The 12,651-nt window shown below is 44.5% G+C and overlaps 1 protein-coding gene across 3 annotated transcripts in view; it reads right to left on the bottom strand.

Moving 5' to 3' along the window:
* GEMIN8 (gem nuclear organelle associated protein 8) overlaps window positions 1-10,394 on the bottom strand; it is a 239,468-nt gene extending 229,074 nt beyond the window's left edge. Inside the window, exon 1 of one of the 3 annotated variants that reach the window (XM_069639291.1) lies at window positions 10,280-10,394. The gene's annotated coding sequence lies outside the window, so the exon portion shown is untranslated. Of the gene's footprint in view, window positions 1-4,565; window positions 4,831-10,279 lie in introns of those variants that run through there. The other 2 variants (XM_069639293.1, XM_069639292.1) reach the window with 2 other exon arrangements.
* Window positions 10,395-12,651: the final 2,257 nt, after the last annotated feature.

The following is a 12,651-nucleotide window of genomic DNA, read 5'->3' as shown; positions in this document are numbered from 1 at the left end:
TCCCTGGCGGTCCTGTCCTCTCCCCTGGTTATTCTATATCCAGGTAGGGGGGGGGGGGGGGTCAGGGTTGCCTCTGGGATATCTTCACAGCCGCATTTGCCTCTTCCATTTTGGATTCTTCGACTTGTCAAGGTGAGCGAGTTGGTAAACAGTTGCTCTTTCATACTGTAGTTTATAACCCTAACAGTAAATTAACACACAGCGACAGTCCGACTGGACACACAGAGGGGAGACAAACTAGAGCCAAAAAACATGCATAGGTCTCAGACAGGGCTGCATAGTAGCAACAGTTCTGTTTAATTTATATCTGGCAGATATGGCCAAATCCCTCAACAAAATAGGTGGCTTTCCCCTTGTGATAGGAAGGGAAAAAATAAAATGGCTTACATATACTGTGGTCCGGGACAGCACTCGATAGGTTTGCAAAGATCAATTAAAGCACTGCATATCTACGCCACAGAAGAAATATGGAGATAAACTTGGCGAAAACAAAGGTGATGATATTATGGAGCACCGCAAGGTAGTAGACCAAAGTTTAAGTGGGAACTAAACAGGACAGAACTTGAGGTCGTCCCGTCATATGTATATCTTTGCCTTGACCATTTTAGCAAACCCCACTATAAAAACAATACGAAGAAGTATGCCCAAAAACGATAATAAGGAAATAGAACATCACCAAACATATTCTTGCTATTTGCAGAGGGTGGGGGGAAAATAAATAAAAAAATGAAAAAACAATCACTCGATAGAGGGTGAGCTACAGATATACAGGACGGCATAATTCCTGGCATTTTATATGGGCTTGAGGTGCTCAGTGAAGATCACCGAGTGGTTCAATAGACTAGAGAGAAAGTCATGTCTGCCGATTCTGAGACTACCTAGATTGGTACCCATTGAGGCCATTAGATGCGAGTTAGGACTTAATCATTAAGGGTTCTCTGGCAGGTCCAACTGTGCAATGAATATAATAAGCTTTATATGCAGAACCCAACAGATGATACAGTGGGGCTGATAGAGAAAGATAACAAAATAAGAGATGACAACCCATTAATGAAAAATCGAACTGCAGCATCAGAAAAACTGCTGATTCCCTCTGTTTAGAACCTCCGTATGAGAACCCAAAGCTGCTGGGTAATTTTTACATTAAATTTAGGACAAAAGCCCGAAACTGGGACAGATCACCGAGTGTAGACTCACCGAGTATTAAAAAGCGATACAGAGCATGCTAGTCAGGGGTTTAGTACATGTAGTGCGTGTGATCATCTACTGAAATATAGCAGTTATGACCTCAAACGCTTTATAATAATGCTGTTCCTCAGACTGTGTGTGGTTGGGGAAGATGGGTGCATGCCTAGGTTTCTCAATACTTCATCTCAGACATAATGGGATACAATTTAGCATGCTGATTTTCTTCAGTCATTTTGCTTGTTGAAATACATTTTAAAGACTCTACATCTTGATATGACGGTTTTGTTTGAAATAGGGGGTTTCAAATGAAGAGTAAATGTCAATTTTGGTAACCCTGTATTACACAATATATTGGGGCCACGTTGTTCAAATACTAACTAAATGCAGTGTCCAGATTTGAAGCAGATATTAAGCACTTCTATGCTTTTTTTCCTATGGATGGTGGAGGGTGGAATAAGGGTGCATCGGGTATGGGAAAATGGTGGTGGCAGTGACAGGAAATAGCACTAGAGTGAGGAGAGGGAAATTAATTTAAAAAAATAAATAGGGGAAAATGCTGTGAGGGGTTTGGGAGGCTTCGATGTTAGGGGACATGGTTAAGTTGCATAGAAGGTGCAGGCTATGGCGCATAATGCATGATGTGCTAGTTCAGCGTGTTAAAGGGGGTGGGGGGGCAGGGTTTGGACTGCTGCTCCCAGACTGGATAGTAGGGCAGAATAAAGATATTGCGTTGGGGATAACCCTGTGCTGCTATTAGTTTGTGTGTGATGTAAAGAGGTCAATCTGTGCACACTCAATGGGCCCCATTACGACCCTGGCAGTACGGGGCTAAAGGTGCCATAAAAGGTGCCGGCGCCGTTTACCCCATACCGCCTTATTACGAGGTTCCCTCGCGGGAGCCAGGAAGTAACGCCTGGTCAAACCAGGCGTGCTTACCGGGTCCCGTGAGGGGAAGAGGGAGCAAACAACGGGCCAACTCGTAACGGCCCGTTGTTTGCTCCCTCTCCCATTCCCATTCAGCCCTATGGGGGCTGAAATGGGAATGGGGAAGGACCGGATCCGGGTCTTTGGAGGGAGGCATTACCGGGCCTTCCGAAATCGGAATGGCCCGGTAATTCCTCATTCTGTGGACCCGGACCCGATTTTGGAGGCAGCCATGCCGCCAATAGCGGCATGGCTACCGCTGAGGTCGTAATGAGGCCCAATATAACCAATTTAGTTTCAGGAAGTAAAAAGCCAGGTAAATACTACCCCAGTGCAGGGAAGGTAATCCAACCCGGACACGAGAAAGGAAACAAAACTAGAAAACGAAATTATTATATATATAATAGCACATGTAAAATTCAATCTAATCTAACAATATAATAAAAGGCCTGATGTATGTCCGATGCAGTCATAGCGTTGTCACCTGTTGTCACCGCTAGAGGGAGATGTTGCCTTAGGATGGATTGAGACAATGCCAATTTGCATAGTGAATTAATGTGGTTCTTCAGGTCACACACTATGCTGGAGTCAGAAGGTAAGTTAATTGGTCAATCTATTCGAAGTATGTTACTTGGGACAAATGGCAGCCTACAGTTCTAACTGACACACTTGGGACACGCAGATCTAGTCACACATCAACACTCCAACATGACATCGCTACATTTCACTCACCTTCCTGTCCATGACATGACCCATACTGCAAAATTGCCACTCACCACTGGCGAGTAATAATTTAAAGGTGGCGAGTAAGATATAATGTGCACAAGGAGCGTTGCCAACTGCTCAGCCTCCAGGGTGCGCAGCATCTTAACACGCTGCTCTGTGTCAACACAGCATCACAATGGCAGCAATTAGACATCAATAGGGGGCAGGAGGCAGAAGGGAATATTAGCAGGGACTTCTGTCCCTTAAGAAATGTGAATTGGGAGTGGTTAGAAGTAGGGGGTTTCATAATGCAGCATGCTGTGTTTGAAATAAGACTGATTTTTAAAGGCAAGTGAGAATGTACTGTCTCACATTAGTTTACCTGGTGCTACTGTGACCTTTCATGCAGTACGAGGAAAATAAAGCTGGCGTCATACTCAACATATTTCTATCACAAGTTAAATAGTGTACGGTTAGTTTCTTTGAGATGCTCGTTTTTTATATGTTGTATGTATTTTTACAACACATTTCTATAAACAAAGCCTTAATAAATATGAATATCAAGTAAACCTTGAAAGATATGTGGTCAACTGCTTAAATTGCACACATCTCATTTTCACTCCCTAACCAAAAGTGTGCGATCAGGGGCAAATCAATTAATCTCACAGTGTCTTATTTCACTCCTTAACCAGAGTGTGTGATCCAGGGCACATAATTTTATCTCACAGTGTCTTATCTGAAGTCCCTGGTAGTGATCAGTTCATAGCTTCATTATACCATTATTTTATAAGCTGCCACTCATGGTTTGAACAGCAATAGAGCAGCTACCCATATAATAATGATAGTGCCATTCCTGCATTTCATGCCACAAAGTTATTTGACACGCAATTAACTCATGGCAAATTATTGTAATGTCACTTCCCTTGGTGTCTTAAAGTAGTAAAGACTGGTGATGCTTTTTGCAGTGCTCTTTCTGTGAAGTCACTTATAATGATAATGATGTGTTATTTATATAGCGCTTTACAGAGCACATATTTACATACAATATCACTCAAACGAAATTGGTACTCATTTATCGACCTCGGAAGGATGAAAGGCTAAGATGGCCTTGCCGGGATTCAAACCTGCGACCTGCAGATCACGCTCCGATCAAGCAGCGAGCTATCTTACCAGATTATGTTGTCAACGCATATGCAAATTTGATGTTTGGCCACCCTAGTGTTATGATCGCCACTCTCCATCCCTTCCCGCCTTAAGTCGGCAAAAGTTGCCAAAAGTAAAATTTCGCATCACACATGGCGACGCCCAATGGGGCATAGTAAGGGACATCAGTGAAGGAAAATGTGGGCAAGGGGGGCTCTTAGGTCAGGTGTACTGAGGGTTTGGCGGGAGGCCGTCTGTAAGAGGGTGCCCAGGCTATTGTGCACTGGTGTCTGTAAGGGAAAGGGGGTGTCGGAGGACAATTGGTAAAGGTGTACATAGGGGCACATGACCTAAAAGTGTCTATTAAGAATATGTGGCGAGGAGAGTAGTATTATATGTACTTGTTGACAGGTATTGTGATGTCAATTCTAAGATGTACTCCATTGTAATACATATAAAGTGTCCTGCCTGCATCTGCATGCCTGGAATGTTTGGGCTAGAAAGATGAGTGAGGTTCGGTTGGAACGGGACGATGGGAGCAGTTGGAGGCGGTGGATGCAGTCCGGGGCACCGGGTCTATAAACAAAGTTTACTCTCGTTTGTACCTTTCGAAGTCTCGAGTATGCTTCATTTGGCGACAAGGATGAACCGGTGCCGAGTACCCACAGTGCGGGAGAGAGCCGACGCTCCGGATGAATAACAACATTAATCTGTGCTGACTGACGGAGAAAGGTGTACGTGGAGCAACAACGGACCGAATTTGATCATATTGTTCTTGGCGTGGTAAGAGTAATTTCCGCATCGGAGGCATCGCCGCGCATAGTAAAAAAGAGAAAGGGAGCCAATAGGTGTTGGGGAAAGCAGACACATCATTGCGCAATCAAAGACATTAAAGGAAAGGACATAAAGATGTCACGCAACGTGACACCATCTTGTCAAGATTAAGGAAATCCGGCGGGAATTAGAGCATGCTTCTTCCTTGTCTCAGTGAGAGAATTTTTTTTTTTTTTAATTCCTTTCCTCGCATTATTTTGAATCAACCACGCACATTAAACAAGGAATAAGTCTGAGAAGTGTCATACACAAGCACATTTGAAGATTTTGGTTGTGTTTATTACATGATAAGCCACAAGTGATAAAACACGCAAGGCATCAGCATTCAGCCACAAACAAGTTTCCTACCGGCTTCAGGCCAGCCAATTGTGGCGTGGGCCGAATGGAAAGAGTTTTTGATCAATTATATCCAGACTGTTGAACAGGAAGGTTTAACACCTCATAAGAAGAAACTATTGTTACTTCATGCTTTAGGCTTGGAAGGTCAGAGGAAGTATAGGGAGCTTCCATAACTGACAGTAGATGAAGCCGGAGACAGTGACGGACATGAAAAAGCATTAAGGCAGCTAGACAAATACTATACACCGGAGACAAATGTAGCGATCGATAGATACAATTTCTACACAAGAGCCCGGAAGGAACAATAAAGCATAGTAAAGTATGTGTCGGCCTTAAGACTGTTGGCCTACACGTGTCATTTTGGACATGGAATTACCTTGGATGAACTCAGAGATCAAATAATAATTCACTCAAGAAACTCATTAATACAAGACAGGTTATGGATGGTGGGAAATCCATCTTTACCAGAAACAATTGCGATAGCCAGTTGTGTTCAAAGGAAGTGAAAAGTAAGAAACAAGTAGCTACCCAAAATATGTTGCAACATAATACCAAAAATACACAAGAAGTAGAAGAACACGGGCTGGTGAGTGCTGTACCAACCAAGGAATGACTCGAAGATGTCACAAACAGGGGCAACAGAACCAGAGGACCAGAATATAGAGAAGTGAAAGGAAACTACAAGAAACCTTGGAAAAAAATGACTCTAAAATGAATCCTCCACAAACGAAAGAAGGAGATCGGTGTTTCAATTGTGGCAGGTTAGGCCATTATGCATACTGCAAAGGTTGCCCAGCTATTGGACAAAAATGTGCAAATTGTGGGATAAAAGGACATTTTGCAGTTACCTGTAGGCGTAAAAAGAGAGTGTCCGCAATACAAGAGGAAGATTAATCGTAATTCATGAACCGCCTGGAGGGGAATTTAAGTGTCCATGGTGTGAAGTCATCTTAGACAATTGGAAGTTAGTTGTCAGAGTTGATAGTTGCTCACCTTACACTATCATCACCAGGAAGACATGGCAAAAACTTAGTGCAGAAGGTCTCAGATGCAACTTGAAGACACCAGACATAAAGAATCCAGGTGGGTTTGAGGGCTCGAAGATACAGATCAAGGGTTGGTTCTACAGTATCATTCAGTTCAAAGATCGACGAGCTCAAGTAAAGGTTTATGTGGCGGGGAAAGGGGTAAAAGTAATAGGTTGGAGGGATCAGGCGGCGTTGCGAATAAGACTCGATCCGTGTGAGCAAGTACTGATAGTGAACAGCAGTAGTGAACAAGTGAAGAAAACAGAGTCGAATCCAGATAATGTCTTTCAAGCAAAATTAGGTTTACTGAAAAATGTTGTCCACAGAATTAGACTAAAACGAGGGACAATGCCAGTGACTCACCCTAAAGCCAGACCAATACCATTTGCCTTGATCAGTAAAGTAGAACAAGAACTGCGAAGACTCGAAATGGAGGTGATTGAGAAGATAGAATCATCACAGTTGGCGAGCCCCATGGTTTTAGCCATAAAGAAGAATGGAAAGCCAAGGATATGTGTAGACTTCAGAGAAGTGAGTAAGAACATTATCGTAGACATATTTCCTTTACCAATAATTTGGAAATATTGAATTATATTGAGGGGGCAGATACTTTTACCACATTAGACTTATCAAGTGCATGCCACCTATTATCTCTCACGGAAGATTGCAGCGACATTACTGCCTTTATTACGCCGTTCGGTTTATATCGATACAAACCAATGCCCTTTGGTTTGGCCTATGCAGCTGCAGTGTTCCAGAGGGTTACGACACGTGTTAAGAGGATTGGCTGGAACTTTAGTATATCAGGACAATATAATTGTTTATGGTAGAGGTGCTGAGGAACATGACAAGAGGTTGAATGAGGTGTTGTTCAGGTTGGATGCCAGTGGTTTGAAAGTGGAGCGAAGTAAATGCAAGTTTAAGGTAAAAGAGGTTGAGTATTTGGGGCACATTGGGAATGGAAAAGGGTACAAACCCAAACTAGAGGCCATGAAGGCAATCAGAGATTCCCCTGATCCCACCACAAAAGACGAACTCGGGTCATTTCTTGGGTTGTGCGAGTATTACAATAAGTTTGTGGAAAATTTCACCAGTGTTACTGAACCTTTGAGAAAACTACTGAAAAAAGATGTGAAATTTAATTGGGATAATGAATGCAAAGCGGCAGCTGATTGTATTAAAGAAGGGATTTGTGGAACTGTAGAATTAGGAGGTTTCGTATTTGGAAGACAGACTAGACTCACTGTAGATGGTTAGTGTTATCCCAAGTCACAGAAGATAGTCAAGAAAAGGTTGTAAATCACGCGTCCAGAGCAATTACTGATACCGAAAGCAGATACTCAGTTATAGAAAGGGAAATGCTAGCTTGTGTCTGGGCAATCAATTACTTTAGGAAATACTTATGGGGAAATAAATTTGTGGTGCAGACTGATCATAAACCATTGTTAGAGGTACTTCCTGTACGGGGTGTGTGCAGAGCTACTCCCAGGTTAGCCAGATTGAGCCTTAGACTGCAAGATTATCATTTTTGTAGTAAAGTATGTTCCGGGAAAGAAGAATCCAATAGTTGACTTTTTGTCCAGATTGCCATTAATTGATTGTGATGCCAATATTACTGAAGATATTGGAAGTGGTGGCGACAGTATTTGAAGTAACATCGAGGGAAGCGTGGTTGGGTGAACTTACTAAGGATGAAATTTTACTCAAAGTCATGAACTTTACCAAGTCCGGGTGGCCAGATAAAAGATTGTTGGATGATGAGTGCACAAAATTCTGGGAAGTCAGAGACGAGTTCTCCGTGGAAGATCATCTATTACTGAGAGGAGACAAGTTAGTTCCTCCACAAGTATTACAAATGGAACTGATTGAAAAATCTCATCAAGAGCACCCAGGTATTACAGGCACGAAGAACAATGTAAGGGCAAAGTATTGGTGGCCTGGTATAGATTTAATGGTTGAAAGATGTGTTAGAAGTTGTTGGATGTGCCAAAACTGCGACAAGAGTTGCAAGAGTTCTAAAATGGAGCCCATCAACATGTCAAAAGTCGAAGCACCATGGGATAGGATAGGCATTGACATTGCAGGGCCGTATGGAAATCTAATGCAAGAAAATAGATTTATGATTGTGTTGGAGACTTAATAAAGTGACACCAGTGAGGTAATAACATTTTTGCTACAAGTCTTTAGGAGAGAGGAATACCCCAAAGTTATAATAAGTGACAATGGAGTACAGTTCAAAAGCAAAGAAATTAAAAGAGTTTGCCGAGCATTTAGGGATTGATTGGAGATTTTCAGCATATTATTATCCCCAGACCAATGGTTTGGTAGAAAGATGCAATAGAGTGTTGGCAGAGACAATTTAACAAGCAGTGAGGAATAATATGCCCATAGAAGAGACACTCAAAGAGAAGTTGTGGAGCAGCAGGGTTTCTGTCAGGAGGGACACAGGAAAATCCCGATTTGAAATGATGAGGCAGAGTGCCAAACACATTGCTCAACCCTGTTTGGGTTTACTATAGAAAGAAAAAAAAGGGGATGGCAAGAATTAATGTGTTGAGAAGAGCAGGTTGAGAATTGTCCCGGGTGATTTTGTTAGGATCAAGAAGGGACATGTGAGGAAAGGTGAATCTAAATACTCCGACCCTGTGAAAGTAATAGAAGTATTTAAACTGGCTGTTAGAGTCCGAGGTAGGTCAGTCTGGAACATGGATAGGATCAGTAAATGGAATTGGGTGAGTGGTGGTGGTGTAGGTGAACGGATGAGAAGGAAAGACAATAGAAGAGCAATCAAATTATTTGAGGATGAATTACACAGATTCCAGCAGAGTGAACGAGCAACGAGGTAGTGAAGTTGGTGATACTGATGTGCACCGAGGAGATGTTGTTGGTGTTAATGGTGGGAGAATTGTGCAAGGTACAAGAGTTGTGAAACTTCCAGTGTGGTCCAGCGATTATGTTATGGATTAATAGACTATTACATTGTAAAGAAATCTACTTTCAAAATTTTGCATTTTGTAAAAATGTTAAGATGTGTTACTCTCATTTTGTTTTCTTAATGTTGTTTTCAGTTGGTTTTGAGGGGGGATAGTGTAGTATTCTGTGTATTTGTTGACAGGTATTGTGATGTCAATTCTAAGATGTACGCCATTGTAATACATATAAAGTGTCCTGCCTGCATCCGCATGCCTGCAATGTTTGGGTTAGAAAGATGAGTGAGGTTCGGTTGGAACGGGCGACGGGAGGAGAGAGAGAGAGAGAGAGAGAGAGAGAGAGAGAATGGATGGGCGGCGGATGCAGTGCGGGGCACCGGGTCTATAAACAAATAGAGTTTACTCTCGTTTGTACCTTTTGAAGTCCCGAGTATGTTTCAGAGAGCTCAAAAGCAGAGTGAAAAGAGTATGCAAATGAATGTGTGCAGGGGGACAGACTTTGGTGGGTGTTGCTTTGAGAGTGCAGTGATATCTGGGGAAAGTGTATCGAGTGACTGATGATGTCTTTGTGAATGTGTTAAGGGCCTGCAAGGGACTGGGAGCATGGCTATGGACATTATATGAGGCGGTGACTGGTGCACAGAGTATAAATCTTGTGCGTGCTGGGTTATCCCTTTAACAAGTAGTGGGTGACCCTCACTGTATTTGTCCTCGCTGCAATCCAAGTGCGCTGCCCTCTTTTACAGTCACAGCATGTTAAGAACTCGCCAAGGAGTTGTGTGTGCTCTCTTCTCATAGGCACACTCATTTCCTACACGGTGCGGTGACTCCTTTATGGTACTTTCCTTTTCCTACACTGTAATCAGAAACTGTCCTAAGCAAGAGTCTTACTGTCCCGACTAATGGGCTTCCTGCATGTCCCCACAGAAGTTTTTAACCACCCACCCATGTACACTCTGTTGCGCAATGTGCTTAGTACACGGATAGAGGTACTACACTTACAACGAATCAAACGGTTAGATTAAACCTATGACATTAAGTTTCTGAGGAGATTGCAGCTGGAACATTGAGCAACTGAGCTATCGAATGGAGGGATGGGGATAATGCTTACCAGCCAAGAAGACACACAAACATCCGCCGTTGCGGCAACCAAAAGCGTCTTATAAATACACAACAAAACATAAATACCTGCCCGTGCACGGCGTGCAGCACTCCTTCAGTAGTGTCTACTTTCCATCCGAGACAGACAGACTACACCAACGCCCCGCCTACTTTTCTTCACATGAATTTACTTTTCTTCACGTGACTCTAATCTTCTTCACGTGACTTTGGGCCGTATCCTACTATTCACGTAGCGTTCGACTACGTCGTCATTGTGATTTTCCTCGAGAAATTTTAGTGAGCACTGAGCACGAATACGATGCGGGAAGGCTTTGGTTTCGAGTGTAAGCGCAACCGCAATCTGCGTGGTCTGGCTTGTTGAGGTTAAAGTGGGTGGGAGACAGGTAAAGTTTCTGCAAGACACCAGATAAAGCGTCTGATCTCGTCTTGTCCCTCATCGTGATTTTCGTGAGCGGGAACCTAGAAGGCTCAGGCTGCAATAGCAGCAGGAATCGGGCTGTTCTTGGCGGGAACCGAGAAGGCTCTGGCTGCCAGGCTGCAATACCAGCAGGAATTTGGGTGCTCTTGGGTGGCTGAGATTACAATTTGCATTTTCTTCGGAATGTTGTTAAAGTTACTGCAAAACACCAGCTTGAGATGGGGGAGCGGAAAATTACATTTACTTTAAAATCATATAATCTATTCAACGTGAAAGGTATGGTGGGATAAGAAAAGGGACAGTGGATGGGGTGTTTAACTGATGAAAGTGGCTAAAGGGGGAATTTAATGTTTGGGATGGGTGGTTTTGGAAGGGGTAGGCTGGGGCTATCTGTGTGTAGTTCGGGACTGGCACATGGGCTTATTGTGGGTCTGCAAGGGGGTGGGCCATCTTGCTATGAGGAGGGAGGGTGGAACATTATGGTATTGATCTAGAGGGAGTTATGGGGCATCTTGGTGGGCTCTGAATGGTTGGATGGGGGCATGCTGGTGTGAGTCTGGATGGTTGGGGCACCCTGATGTGGGTCTGGGGGGAGGGATGGGGCACACTTATGTTGGTCTGGGGGGAGGGACAGGGGCACATTGGTGTGGATCTGGGAGAACGGATAGGGGCATGTTGTGTGGGCTGGAGGGAGGGATGGATCATCTAGGTGTGGGTCTAGAGGGCAGGATGACATTTTGCTGTGTGGACTGAGTGGTGGTATGTTGGGGTCTGCAATGGATGGTGGCACGTTAGTGTCAGTTTGGGACATGTATGGGGCATCTGTTGGTCAGGAGGGTGATTGCTGGTCTGGGTTTGGAGGGTCAGATGTGGCATCTTGGTGTGGGTCTCGAGGGAGGGGATGGGGCACATTGGTGTGGGTTTGATGGGAGGCATGGGGCACATGAGTGTGGGTCTGAAGGGTGGGATGAGTCATCTAGGTGTGAGTAGGATAAGGGTATCTTGGTTGGGTCGGCAATGGATGGACGTGGACACCTTGGTGTTGGTCTGTAACAGGTATGGGTCCTCTGTAGGTCTGGACAGTGAAATGGGTCATCAAAGTGTGGGTTGGGAGGAGGGATGGTTCATCTAGGGATGGGTCTGGGGGCATCTTGCTGTGTGGATTGAGGGATTGTGGCATCCTGGTGAGGTCTGCAACGGATGGGGCACATTGGTGTTGATCTGGAAGAGGTATGGGGCATCTTGGTGTGGGTGGGATGGGGACATCTGTGCATCTGGAGGGTGGGATGGGGCACGTTGGTGTGGGTTTGATGGGAGGGATTTGGCACATTGGTGTGGGTTTGATGGGAGGGACAGGGCACATTGATCTTGGGGATGGGGGCATTTTGGTGTGGGTCTGAAGGGAGGTATGGGGCACAGTGTTGGTATGGATGGATCATCGAGGTGTGGGTCTGGAGGGCAGGGTGGGGGCATCTTGCTGTGTGCAGGGAGTGATGTGGCTCGGGGGGCTGCAACAGATGGGGTGAATATTTGTTGGTCTGGAATAGTTACAGGGCATCTGTTGTTCTGGAGGGTGGCACGGGTCATCTAGGTGTTGGTTGGGAGGAATGAGGCATTTTGGTGTGGGTGGTACCCAGTGCTTAATTGTGTCTTGCAGGGTTACTCTGAATTATCTTTCTCACATTGTTACCATTCCATTTTATCGCGTTTCTATTCCCCATCTTGTCAGTTTCACTGGGATGAGTTTTTTTTTTTTGATGTATAAAGATTCCCTGGTGGCCTCCCGGTGCTCCCTGTTACCTCGGGAAAGTCCTTTTGGAGAAGCTCTCGCTCGGGTTCTTATCCTTGCCTACATTTCGCTCCCTCTTTAACCCCGCCGGCTCTCGGTCGTCTCCTCCTCAACTTGGTTTAGCTGCAGGCCACTGGCTACTTCGCTGTTTCACCAGCGTGATGGTCGGTGTCATTGAAGGGGCACACTGTCCACCCTGAAAACTGTGGTGGTCCCTCCACAACCAGGATT

The sequence above is a fragment of the Ambystoma mexicanum genome, chromosome 7q, assembly GCF_040938575.1.
Source record: "Ambystoma mexicanum isolate Mex_15411 chromosome 7q, UKY_AmexF1_1, whole genome shotgun sequence".
Classification (NCBI taxonomy): domain Eukaryota; kingdom Metazoa; phylum Chordata; class Amphibia; order Caudata; family Ambystomatidae; genus Ambystoma; species Ambystoma mexicanum.
This window is presented reverse-complemented; position numbering and strand designations above follow the sequence as displayed.